Raw genomic sequence first — 12,558 nt, 5'->3', positions numbered from 1 at the left:
AGCAACTCAAAAGCTTGAGCCACCTAGATTCTTCATAAATAATACGGTGGTTAAAGAAGTTCTTACGCACTTTCTTAATCAAAGTCACAATCAAATAAGCATTTGGTTCATTAAAGTTGAGTAGCATGATTATATATATTAATTTTGGACTAGGCTCATGAATAGTACTCGTATTGAGCTGGCCTCAATACCGCATAGTTTGGAGCTGCTAGCTTGCCACTGGACCTAAGTTCCACCGCTTAAACATTCCAATGAGTTTGATACATGTATGTACCACTTGCCTCCTTCTAGTGCTTCGTTGTACGCCTCTACACACAATTTCTTCGCGTTCCCGTCTTTTTCAAAGACCCCCGAAAGAGTAACTCCTTGATTTCCCGTTTTTCGTCTGCTTCTATGTTTTATTTTCCTTTCCATAAATCCTTGGATTCCTGTCGTCGACTTCCAATCAACAAATCCTGCTACATTCCCACTTATATTCGGTTCCTTGATTTCCCCTCTTTTCCATTTTGATCGTCTGTGGGTTTCTCTCGTATGTTTTTGTATTTCTTTTGTTTGTTTCTAGGTTTTGTGCTATCTATTCGATTAGGGCTACAAAAATTTCATTTAACCGTCGCTTTCCACCTTGCTAATCTCAGCCTTACCAGAGATTGCAGGCGATTTTGATGTGTCTCTTCTTTATTTAATCAAATTCACGATGATGTGATTTATGGAAGAAAGTTTCACAAGTAGACCCAAAGACAAAAACGAGTTAACAACGTTCAACTGGTATTGGGTGCAGGGTTTGCTTCTATCACGTGCTAAGCTTTTGTAGGTTTGTTTCTTTTCATTATCGGTTATTGAACATCATTTTCTTTTTGGTAAACTTTTCCTTTTATTATAAATTTCTTTATTTTTCAGATGACAACATATCGAATTACTAATTCTCCCTTGGTATCCACCATTGCTTTCTAATTTTCCCTTGGTATCCATCAGTTTCAAGATTGACTAATATGGTGTCCTATGTAAGTAAGATTAGTGTAATCTGTAGTTTAAATAGATTAGATGTTGTCAATGTTAGGGTACGACATGCAACTTTGACAAAAATCATTGAATAATGGGGACATAAAGAGGAAAAAGGAGAAGGAAAAAGCAATAGTAAAACCCATTCTAATAGGGTCATCGTCACTAATTTAAAGTTATGACAAATCATGTTTTGTTTCCATCAAAATTTGATTATCTATTAGGCTTAAATGCAAGAAATAGAAACAGACTTTCATTTATCTGTCAATTAAGCATCTTACTTTCATCTTTTCCTTTTACAACATTAAATATTCAAAAATATACTCACCTATAACAATACCATTTAAATACAAAGTAATTTTCATTGCAATAATTAAGAAGTAGATTTTTCATAGTATAATGATATATGTGGTTGGATTTTCAAGAGTGCAACGTTTTAATAACAAGAAAAACAAGAAACACAATGTTGTAATAAAAACAAAAGCAAATGTGATGCTATAATAAGTGTATAATTCAAATACAATGTTATTTCTTGATTTAGCCGGATATAATATGAACATAAAAGACAACATGGAATTCTTTAGATATTTATAGCGCATGTCAGTGCAACATGGAATTGTTAGATTACATAATAAGGTCACATGCAAGATTTAGAAATATTGTAACACCCCGTTTACTAAATAAATAAATTAATGGATGAAGAGTAGCCCTAAAGTCCATAATATTTATCGGGGTGTTGGTTTCGGGGGAGTCGAATGACATGATTTAGAGTTTCGGGGGTTAAAGTGTAAATTCGAGACTTATTTTGTAAAGATTTTTAGAAGACAGTGGGTGTTTTGTATCATGAGGACCTAAATTGAAAAGGTTTTATAGAGGAGGGTTCATTTGGTAACATAAGGACTTCACTTGGAAATAATTTGTAGAGGGAGGGACTGTTAGGTAAATTTTGGTATTGGATTTGAAAGGGATTTTCGAGGTCAGGGTTGAAAGAGTAAAATTATGGCCTTGGTTTGAAAGAAAAAAGGGAAGAGAGGGACTAGAGCCCACATCTACCACCTGTCGTTTCACCGACCGGACGTCGACCGCTCTATCGCCGCCATCTTCTGCTGCTGCTACTATGTTCGTGCTTGCGAAGTGGGTGTATGCGTTGCTCAGTTGGGAATCAAAAGAACCACCGCCACCACCGTGAGGTGGTGGCTGTCATCGTTGCCTTCCGTTCCTACCGCCGTCGTACGCCGCTAAGTCGATGGCTGGATCCACCTTGAAATCAGAAGCATGTATGTGTGTTCATTTCAGTGGAGAGGAGTGTGGGTGTTTATTTGGCCGGAAAGGCCACCACCACCACCATAAGGTGGTGGCTGCCACCACTAGGGTAGCTGTGTGCGTGTGTTTAGCTTAGCTTATGTGTGTGTGTGTGTTATTTGAGATGTTGCATTATAGGATGTAATCGGTAGAGGAATAATGGAAGAAAACTCAAAAACCACCACCGTGAGGTGGTGGCTGCCGCCTCCTGCCGCCACCAACCGTCATGTTGGGCGGTGGTGTGATTAGTTGTGTTTGGATTGCTTTTGGAGTGTTTTTGGACACAATTGGACTAGAACCCTAACCGTCGCCGTGAGCCACCGTTGGCCACCACTACTCGAGGTGGTAGTGGGTGGTGCCCGACTAGCGAAACCCTAATGGGCCTAGTGAAAACCTAATGGGCCTAATGAACCCTAATTGATCAAAAGACCTAGATATTGGGTCTATTGGCTATGATTGGGTTGGAAACCCTAATTAGGGTTTAGAAAACCCTAATTTTGGAATCATGGGCTTGGACTTATCAGGACCCACATTTGGGCCATTGGAATGGAGTTGTGAACTACACCCAATCACACCATATGACTTATCTAGTAGAGTGATGGACTTAATGGATTAAGTCCTTAATGGGTTAAGTGAGAAACACTTAACCCTAATTGTCATTTTATGTGAAACCCTAATTTCACTCGGGCCTTGAGTTGGGCAGTTCTATTGGGCTTTGGTAATTGGGTTATTAATGAGCCATCTAAGAATAATCATATGGTCTAGAATATGTTGATGGGATTTAGAGTAAGGCCCATATGAGGGTTTGGTTCTAATTTGGAAAATTAGGCCATAGATGGGCCATAGTTTGGGCCTTTATGGTTATGAGATATTGGGCCATTAGAAATGCCAAATGTTTTGACTGGACTAAATGGTTGGGCCTTAGAATAAGAGCATGTAAAGGTTTGGTCCCAGTTTAGAGAATTGGGCCATATGTTGGGCTTTAATTCCCAATTTGACTTTTGGGGCCTTTGGATATGGCCTTGGGCTTGAATCAAGCCAAGATGGGGTAATGTATCCTGTTACTCCAAGAACGTATGGTTATGTGTTGGGACCCAATTATTAATTGGGTGATGTTTTAATATTGACATTTCGGGAACATGTCATCCAGCAGCTGGGGTTGTGTCTATGGGACTTCAGCAGTGTGAGGTGAGTTACCTTCCAGTAGAAGTGGGTCTAAGGCCACAATGACGGCCCACTAGTAGGAGTTGTTTGTTAGATAATAGTCTTTGTGATAATTGTATGGTTAGATACTATCTATTATGTTTTATGTGCTAGTATGGTATGATGATTAGGTGATAGTGGTAGTAGGGGAATAGTCCCCGTATCATGTCGAAAGGACCAAAAGGGTAGGTCGGGCACCCCGATATGCCTGATAGTATGTTTATGTTATGTTATGTTATTATGTGGTAGTGGTAGGGGTGAAATAATCTTCGTAACCGGTTTAGATACATTGGAGTGTAGGTCGGGGACCCATATATGCTTGACATGGGGTAGGTCGGGCACATCGGTATGCCTTATAGTGGGGTAGGTCGGGCACCCCGGTATGCCTGATAGTGTGGTAGGTTGAGCACCCTAGTATGCTCTGCAGGGTAGGTCGGGCACCCAGATATGCCTGACAGGGTAGGCCGGACACCCAGATATGCCTGATAGTACATGATTTGTATGGTATATGGTATGATGGAGGAACTCACTAAGCTTCATGCTTACGGTTTACAGTTTTGGTTTCAGGTACCTCGTTTTCTAAGGAAATGAGTCGGTTCAATCGCAGCGCATCACACTATGTTTTCCGCACATGAGATCTTTGGTATTACACTCTGATATGGTTTTATGATAATATTATTTGATTATTGACACTTTGGATTTGACGTGAGATATTATTATGAATGTTTTTATACCGTTGGTTTTATATAATAACTTAATTAAAATGAAATTTTTGTTTTTGAATTTTGGGATGTTACAAGTTGGTATCATAGCCTTGGTTTGAGGGATTCGGGCACACTATCGGGTGTGTATGAAGTCAAACTAAGGACTTGGTATGAAAATTTTCAAAAGTAAAATCATTCTATAAAAAGGAGTTTGAAAAGAATTTGAAAAGAGAAAGGAACTTTGAAAAGAACAAGGTGTGTGATGCGTGCAATTAGCCGAGCTCAAGTAAGTTTTCCCCAAAAATACCCATACGTGTTATGATATGTTATGTTTTGACATGATTATGAGAACTGCATGCTAGATTAGGGCCGAGGATCTAGGAGGATGCCTTATATGCCTATTGTATGTGCTTGTAGACTTGCATGCTAGTACTGATCAGTCAGTGATAGGATAGCCTTTTTAGGTTATGCCTGATTGTATGAGCCTTTGAATTTCATGTACAGATTCATGTTTAGAGGATAGAATGGTTTGATTGGAGTATGATGGTTAGATTTTCCAATGTCTAATGTTGTTTGTTGTGTGCTTTGTGGGACTCTTAGTGATGTGAGTTAGCTACTAAGTGAATATGCCAAGTCACATGGGACACAGGCCGGATAATCTCAGAGTGATGGGCTTGACCCTATTGCGCAGCTCTTGTGTGAGGCCAACCATTCTAGGGATGGGTCTTTTACTCGAAGGATTATCTAGTCTCTATTGCATGTGGCTATATTCATGAGGTAGCTAGTTGACATTGCTAGGAATCTTTCAGCAGCTGATGTTTGGGTGGGTTTGGGAACCTGGGAAAGCCTAGGATATGATTCAGTACGTTAATAGTGAGGTTTTGTGAGACTTGGATGTATTAGTTTGAGGAAGTGACTTGGAGGATTCGTGAGGATTGCTGAGGAAAGTATGGATAGGTGTGGAAGGTAGTATTAGGCTTGTACTACTGAAAGCACATGATTCGTACTCGAATCAGTGAGAGTCTTGGAGAATCTGAGAAGCTTCGGGGAGGAGTTCATGACCCAGTTTGGCGACAGAGGATGTTCCAGTTGTTGCAGCTTAGCCATTGGCAAGTGAGCCAGTGGGCGTGACAGGTGTCAGACCCTGAAGGATATGACTTCCAAGAGTTTGCAAATGCGAGATCAAGTTGGAGCACTTTGAGAAGAGAAGGTCGTGTCAGGTGAATATAGTAGGGGATCCTGGGAAGAGACCCAAGACCTCTGATCATTGGGTAAAATGCCAGCAGGGTCGGAGTCAGTAAAGCACTTGCGAGAAAGTACACAAGGGAGTTTGACATTCCAAGGGTTTAGGTGGCTACAAAGGGTAGCGGGGTTGGTCATGTCAGCAAAAGGTGATCAGGATTCCTCCAAATGTTGTGGGTATGTCATCTTCTACTGCCACTAGATGGATGTTGGGAATATGTATCGTTTTGGAATTGTGAGTGAGTTTGGATAAGTCAGATCTCGGGTCGTTTCTCTGCTATTATCCGGGTTACCAAGGATTATATATGCCATCCTGCATGTTGAAAAGTCCTTGATGAACCCATAGAGGGACGCATCTTGCGGAGTGGGTTCCGCGTGTACCGTTATCATTCCGGATCTTATCGGGATCTATGCAGGAGTATTATTTAGAGGATATTCGGTCAGGTTTAGAGCGATAGTTCTTCAGTGAAGTCAGAGTTTTGTGGTTCAGACATTAGATATCCAAGAGAATCGTTTTTTCGCATGGTTTGTGTTCGGTTAGAGTTCAGTGGTGCTGCGAGAATGGAAGTGGGAACGAGGATTCGTCAGCTAGGGTGAAGATTAAGGCCTCCAGTTGTCAGCATGGGGGATGGATTGAAGTGTCAGACTAGATCGAATTTCAAGAGTATAGCGTCATCATGGTGTATTCAAGACTGAGGAGTAGCACGAGGAGCACCTGAGGGAGGTGTTAGTGACTCTAAGGGGGGAGAGACTTTTTGCAAAGTTCTCCATATGTGAGTTCTGGTTTCTCGAGGTGCAATTTCTTAGGCACCTTGTCAACCAAAAGGGTATTCTGGTCAATCCAGCCAAGATAGAGGTCGTGGTGCAGTGGGAGATTTCTAAGGTCTCCAACTGAGATTCGGAGTTTCCTGGGTCTAGAGGGTTATTACTGAAGATTTATATGAGACTTCTCCGAGATTGCAGCTCCTTTGACCTGACTGCCCAAGAAGTCGGTGGCCTTTCGCTGCGGGCATGAGCAGCATACAACCTTCGAGACTCTCAGACAGCAGGTTTCGGGAACCAGGTTAGAGCTCCAGTTAGGACTCAAGTTCAGTTGTGTGTTAGGTCGAGTGCGTGTTCGATCAGTATGGAAAGTGTTGTAAGACCGTGGGGGTAGCCGTAGCATTCACTAGCGATCAGATAGTATGGAGAGTGTTGTAAGACTGCGGGTGTAGCCGTAGCATTCACTAGCGGTCAGGTAGTGTGGGAAGTGTTGTAAGTCTGTGGGTGTACACGTAGCATTCACAAGTGTTGGCAGATAATGCTATAGTGTTGCAAGTTTGCGGGTGTAGCCGTAGCATTCACTAGGTTGGTAGATAGCATGAGCGCGTTGTTAGGACGCGGAAGGAACAGGAGTACCCACCAGTTCGGGTACAACAGTGAGGGCGTGGCAAATCCACAAACTGGTTTATGGATTTCCCCAGAGGGATTAGATCTGGTTGGGCCAGTGATAAGACTGTAGGAACGTCATTACAGTTATGAGATCAAGGAAGCAAGTGATTGCTTAAGGTCGTTTGTGATATAAGTTTACCGTTGGTCATGTAGCAAGCACTTTTATCCTTGGATTTGGTGACGTCAGGATTTGACGCATGGACCCGATCGATTAGATCAGAAGGTTATTAGAGCCTCAGTGGCATGATAACTAGTGGCAACTAGTTCTAGAGAAGGATTACATTCGGAAGTTGTGTGAGGCGACTAAGTGGGAGTCCTTGGGCTCTGCAGTTGGGTTGAAACCCGATATTTCAGGTGATTGGCGAATGAATGGAGGCCAGCCAGGTCTCGGTATATTTTAGAAAGCAGCCATGTGGCAACATACTGCTTCATGCAATTCAGTGTTCGAGCAGTTTCAGCGTTTGGGCAGTGTTAGTATTTGTGTTTTAGGTTGCAAATACGCACGGAGTAGCCAGTTGATTTGGGAAGTGACAAGTCACTCACATCGGAATTAGTTGAGCCTTGGCCAAGTATAGACGGTCTGTAGGGGTAATTAGGTTTGTGATCATGTGTTATAGTGGGAACCCCAAGCTACTAGAAGTTGAGTAGTCGATTGAGGGATAAACGGACTGGATTCAACGATAATGATTTGGTATGAGTGGTCTGTCAGGGATTCAGACCATCTCGAGACAACAAATTTCAGATGGAGTAGATGTGATCTTGTTGTGAGGAATTCATTCACCTGTGGATTTTAGGGCTTTACGAAGATTGGTCACGGCTACCTTGAGAAGGCTAAGGTGTGCCCAGGATGGTGACCATGTTACTAGAGTGGTTGGGCGTGTAAGGAATGATTTCGAGGACGAAATTTGATTTAAGTGGGGGAGAGTTTTAACACCCCATTTACTAAATAAATAAATAAATAAATTAATGGATGAAGAGTAGCCCTAAAGTCCATAATATTTATCGGGGTGTTGGTTTCGGGGGAGTCGAATGACATGATTTAGAGTTTTGGGGGTTAAAGTGTAAATTCGAGGGACTGTTAAGTAAATTTCGGATTGGATTTGAAAGGGATTTTCGAGGTCAGGGTTGAAAGGGTAAAATTATGGCCTTGGTTTGAAAGAAAAAGGGAAGAGAGGGACTAGACTTGCCATTATGGGGTGAAATTTCAAAGGTTACGGGATATATAACCCGTCCATACCCTAACCCTAATGAAACCATCTATAGCTGCCACCTCTCCATCCTTATGCCTCCCTCACCGGCGCCACCTCTCCACCCTTGTCTCTCCACCACCGTCCCCTCCATAGCCACCGCACTAAACCGCCGCATCTTCCTTGCCGATGACGACCAAGCTGGTGATGAAGTTCGTGACGTCCGTCATTCCCCTTCCTCTCCTGTTTCAGCCGCCGCCATGAAGAGCCCACGTCTGCCACCTGTCGTTTCGCCGACCGGACGTCGACCAATCTATCATCGCCATCTTCTTCTACTGCTGCTATTGTGTTCATGCTTGCGAAGTGGGTGTATGTGTTGCTCAGTTGGGAATCAAAAGAACCGCCGCCACCACCGTGAGGTGGTGGCTGTCATCGTCGCCTTCCCGTTCCTGCCGCCGCCGTACGCTGCTAGGTCGATGGTTGGATCCACCTTGAAATTAGAAGCATGAATGTGTGTTCATTTGTGGAGAGGAGTGCAGGTGTTTATTTGGCCGGAAAAGCCACCACCACCACCGTAAGGTGGTGGTTGCCACCACGTGCCACCGCCGGCCACCACTAGGGTGGTTGTGTGTATGTTTAGCTTAGCTTAGTGTGTGTGTGTGTGTGTTATTTGAGATGTTGCATTGTATGATGTAATCGGTAAAGGAACAATGGAAGAAAACTTAAAAACCACCACCTTGAGGTGGTTGTTGCTGCCTTCTGCCACCACCATGTCGCCGTGTTAGGAGGCGGTGTGATTAGCTGTGTTTGGATTGCTTTTGGAGTGTGTGGATACGATTGGACTAGAACCCTAATCGCCTCCGTGAGCCGTCGTTGGCCACCACTACCCAAGGTGGTAGCGGGTGATTCCCGACTAGCGAAACCCTAATGGTCCTAGTGAAACCCTAATGGGCATAATGAACCCTAATTGATCAAAAGACCTAGCTATTGGGCCTATTGGGCTATGATTGGGTTGGAAATCCTAATTAGGGTTTAGAAAACCCTAATTTTGGAATCATGGTCTTGGACTTATCGGGACCCACATTTGGGCCATTGGAATGGAATTGTGAACTACACCCAATCACACCATATGACTTGTCTAGTAGAGTGATAGAATTAATGGATTAAGTCTTTAATGGGTTAAGTGAAACCCTAATTTCACTTAACCCTAATTGTCATTTTATGTGAAACACTAATTTCACTCGGGCCTTGAGTTGGGCCTTTCCATTGGGCTTTGGTAATTGGGTTATTAATGAGCCATCCAAGAATAATCATATGGTCTAGAATATGTTGATGGGATTTAGAGTAAGGCCCATATGAGGGTTTGGTCCAAATTTGGAAAATTGGGCCATAGATGGGCTATAGTTTGGGCCTTTATGGATATGAGATATTGGGCCATTAGAAATGTCAAATGTTTGGACTGGACTAAATGGTTGGGCCTTAGAATAAGAGCATGTAAATGTTTGTGCCTAATTTGGAGAATTGGGTCGTATGTTGGGCTTTGATTCCTAATTTGACTTTTGGGGCCTTTGGATCGGGCCTTGGGCTTGAATCAAGTTAAGATGGGGTAATGTAGCCTGTTACTCCAAGAACGTATGGTTATCTGTTGGGACCCAATTATTAATTGGGTGATGTTTTGATATTGACAGTCCGGGAACCTGTCATCCAGCAGCTGGGGTTGTGTATGTGGGACTTCAGTGTGAGGTGAGTTACCTTCCAGTAGAAGTTGGTCTAAGGCCACAATGCTGACCCAATAGTAGGAGTTGTTTGTTAGATAATTGTCTTTGTGATAATTGTATGGTTAGACACTATCTTTTATGTTTTATGTGCTAGTATGGTATGATGATTAGGTGATAGTGGCAGTAAGGGGAATAGTCCCTGTATCATGTCGAAAGGACCAAAGGGGTAGGTCGGGCACCCCGATATGTCTGACAGTATGTTAATGTTATGTTATGTTATTATGTGGTAGTGGTATGGGTGAAATAGTCTCCGCAACCGGTTTAGATACATTGGAGTGTAGGTCAGGGACCCATATATGCCTTACATGGGGTAGGTCGGGCACCTCGGTATGCCTGACAGTGGGGTAGGTCGGGTACCCTAGTATGCCTGATAGTGGGGTAGGTTGAGCACCCCAGTATGCTCAGCAGGGTAGATTAGGCACCCAGATATGCCTGACAGGGTAGGCCGGGTACCCAGATATGCCCGACAATACGTGATTTGTATTGTATGTTGTATGATGGGGGAACTCACTAAGCTTCGTGCTTACGGTTTACAGTTTTGGTTTTACGTACCTCGTTTTCTAAGGAAAGGAGTCGGCTCAATCGCAACGCATCACATTATGTTTTCCGCACATGTGATCTTTGGGATTACACTCTGATATGGTTTTATGATAATATGATTTGATTATTGACACTTTGGATTTGACATGAGATATTATTATGAATGTTTTTATACCGTTGGTTTTATATAATAACTTAATTAAAATGAAATTTTTGGTCTTGAATTTTGGGATGTTACAAATACACTTTCATTTTTTGGTTTATTATAGCATCCTACTTTAATTTCTTTATATTACAACATCAAACCTTGAAAAGTCCTCCCAACCATAGCAATGCCATCCATTTACAAAGTAAATAAAATATTTAAGTACAATGTCCTGATAAGAAAAAAAGAAGTTATAATGCTATAATTTGGTGGATTTTTATATGTATAATGGCTTACCTCTTAATAAGAAAAAAATGGAAAGTATAATGCTATAGTAGTAAGAAATGAAAGTACGATGCTATAATACACAAATAAATGAAAGTACATTGTTATTTCCTTCATTTTGTTTTCAACATTTATATGTTACTTGTTTCCAACTTCAAGACACGGATACTTGTACTGGAGAATCAAAGATGAAGTTTCAGGTGTCTACGTGTAACACCGTAAATTTTCATATAAATTTTTCGTTTTAAATTCACTTAAATCACATAATACATTACACAAAAATCCCCAATTATCAAATTAACAAAACACAAATCCATAATTGTTTGATTAATAATCCAGGATCCTCCAAAACATAACTCTTCATCTCGTGTGTACAATCGATCCGTCGCCTTCCCGTGATCCTGAAAAGTACCTGAAACACATAACACATAACACGGTAAGCACGAAGCTTAGTGAGTTCCCCAATATACCACATACAACATATATCAGCCACTCGAGGCTATAACTCTGTGGACCCTCTGGTCCTAACACTATAGACCCTCCGGCCCTAACTTTGTGGACCCTCTGGCCTTAACTCTGTGGACCCTCTGGTCCTAAGCTCGTTGGACCCTCCGGTCCGGTCTGCTTAAGCCTTCCGGCCTCATAAATCGTTGGACCCTTCGGTCCGGTCTATAAACTCCGCATAGCATAAATCCCAAAGACATAATGCATAGCATGTCACGTACAACAGGATAACATAATACTCAATGTATGCACATAAGACCTTCCGGTCACACATAACTACCACTCAAGGTAAAGTATCGTGAGAAGACTCACCTCGGATGGCGAACAGGTCCTATAAATGTTGCAGGTACACTCCGACTTCTATCACTAAGCCAGACCCACAAATAACCCCATTAGGATATAAGACAAACCTTCACATTATTAGGTCTAAATATGGTCCACCAATCCGGTCCATAATAATCCAAGCCCAATGGGCCCACCAAGGCCCAATACCAAATGGGTTCACAATAAGTCCTCTAATGGCCCAATTTTTGAAATTGGGCCCAAACCCTCACACGGGCCTTACCCTAATGCCCATCTAAATATTCTAGTCCACATGACTGCTCTTGGATGGCTCATCAATGGCCCACTCGCCAAAGCCCAATAAAAAGGCTCAACACACGGCCCAAGTAGAAATTAGGGCTTCCACATAAAATGATGATTAGGGTTAAGTGTTTCTCACTTAACCCATTAACGGCTTAACCCATTAAGTCCATGATTCCACCAAGCCATCATACAATAAGATCGTCATGAGTTATAACTCCAGTCCATTGGTCCAAATGCGGGTCCCAATAGGCCCAAACCAACAAACCCAAAATTAGGGTTTCTGGCTCAATCACGAGCCGACTCATCAGAAGGTTAAGTGTCTAGGTCCATTAGGGTTCCACTAGGCAGGGCACCACCCACTGCCACCTTGGGCGGTGGTGATCGGCGGCGGCTCATGGCGGCCGGTGGCGGTAGCCACCATTTCCAATGGTGGTGGTGATAGTTCTTGTCCAAAAATAGAATACACACATCCACAGCACAGCCACCACTTGGCGGCAAGCCTCGCCGGAAAACGCAACAATGGCACAATCAGCCACCTCTTAGGTGACAGTGACGAATCCGACGTCACACCCACAAAAGAACGAGAGGAGGAGCAAGGAGGGGTTACAAGAGGACTTACCACTCAGCTCTGGCGGCTCACGGCTTGCACAACC

The sequence above is a fragment of the Lactuca serriola genome, chromosome 7, assembly GCF_051521515.1.
Source record: "Lactuca serriola cultivar US96UC23 chromosome 7, Lser_US96UC23_V15, whole genome shotgun sequence".
NCBI classification, from domain to species: domain Eukaryota; kingdom Viridiplantae; phylum Streptophyta; class Magnoliopsida; order Asterales; family Asteraceae; genus Lactuca; species Lactuca serriola.
This window is presented reverse-complemented; position numbering follows the sequence as displayed.